Source organism: Galeopterus variegatus, unplaced genomic scaffold, assembly GCF_000696425.1.
Source record: "Galeopterus variegatus unplaced genomic scaffold, G_variegatus-3.0.2 Scaffold162, whole genome shotgun sequence".
In the NCBI taxonomy this organism is placed as follows: domain Eukaryota; kingdom Metazoa; phylum Chordata; class Mammalia; order Dermoptera; family Cynocephalidae; genus Galeopterus; species Galeopterus variegatus.
This window is the reverse complement of record NW_007726273.1, coordinates 134,472-136,152: the sequence shown is the minus strand read 5'-3', so window position 1 is coordinate 136,152 and position 1,681 is coordinate 134,472.

Sequence of the window (1,681 nt, the reverse complement as noted above, 5' to 3'; positions counted from 1 at the left end):
GGGGGCTGGCCAGTTAGCTCGGTTGGTCAGAGCCTGGTGCTGATAACACGAAGGCTCAGGGTTCAATCCCCGTAGCAGCCAGCACCTCCAGAATAAATAAATAATAAGAATAAGTTGGTCAAATCAATTAAGTACATCTAGTTTACAGAATATTATTCAGCCTACAAAATATGGTAGATTTACATGTACTTGCATGGAAAGATTATGATGATAATATAGGCAGAAAAAAAGCAAGTTACAATAGAGCATAACATCTTACTTGTCTGCTAGGCAGGAAGTCTGTTTTTCTTAGCCTCTCACTCCCACATCTAGCATTCTTTAGTGTATACATTAAAACAAATTGGGGAGAGGCTATTTACTAGATTCTGCACAGTTTTTATTTCTAGATTCTGGAGATGTCTTGAGTTATCTCTAGAGTATAGAAAATGAGGTTTTGGGGCCGACCCCGTGGCTCACTCAGGTGAGTTCGGGTTCGGATCCTATACAGGGATGGCCGGTGCGCTCACTGGCTGAGCGCAGAGCGGATGACACCAAGCCAAGGGTTACAATCCCCTTACCAGTCACAAAAAAAAAAAAAAAGAAAGAAAGAAAATGAGGTTTTGGGGAACTTCCACATGCTATTAAACACACACACATATATATGTAATGTTTTTTTAAAAAAAAGCACATATTACTTTTATTACCACGAAATGATAATAATAAAGGATTTGCGATGCTTTGGCTAGCTCTCAGTGCCAGCTGCTGCTCTCTTACCTTATTCTTATTCTTTCCATTTATTCTTACAGCAAACACCCTCTGAGGTTTCTTGGCACCAGACTGACTGCATGTCGGGCCTTGGGTTCAGGGAGCCCAGTGAGGGTTGGCTCCAGCTGTGAGGAGCTCACAGGTGTCAGAGAAAACCCGACTTCATAAATGCTAGAACACAGGAAAGCCCAGGGTTATGGGATCACAGAAGAGGGACTTCCTGGAGTCTTAAAGTGTTTGTCGGGCAGAGAAACAGCTACTGCAAAGGGCTTTTGGGTGACAAAGGGCACCTCCACCCACCTCCTCCCTCCTCTCCACCCTGGCCCAAGCCATCCCCCCCTTCACGGGTCTTCTGATGTGTCCTGCCTCTCCAGTCTATTCCCCATCCAGCAGCCAAAGGGATCTTTCAGAAACACGAATCCAACTGGATCATTCCCCTGCTTAGAACCCTTCTGTGGCTTCCTCTTTCTCTTAGGATAAAAAGTCCAGAAATCCTTCACATGACCCATCAGATCTTATGTCCAATCCATCAGGAAGTCCTGTTGGCTCTATCTTCAAAACATACCCAGAATCTGACCACCTCTCACATCTCCATGGACCCACCGTCGAGCAAGCCATCCTTGCTTCCCCCCACCCTGGGTTTTTGCAGGAGCCTCCTCACTGTCTTGCCTCCACTCTCCCCACCCCGGCTTCCCTCAGCAGCAACCAGAATGATCATATCACTTCTCTGGTCTAAATCCTCCAATGGCTCCTGCGTTGCCCAGGATCAAAGCCAAAGGCCTGGGCCGGCCCGGTGGTGCACTGCTACAGTGCGCCACTTGCGAGCGCGGCGGCACTCCCGCCGAGGGTTCGGATCCCACATACAGACCGGTTCCCGCTCACTGGCTGAGCGAGGTGTGGACGCAGCGCCGAGGGTTGCGATCCTGCTGCCGGTCCC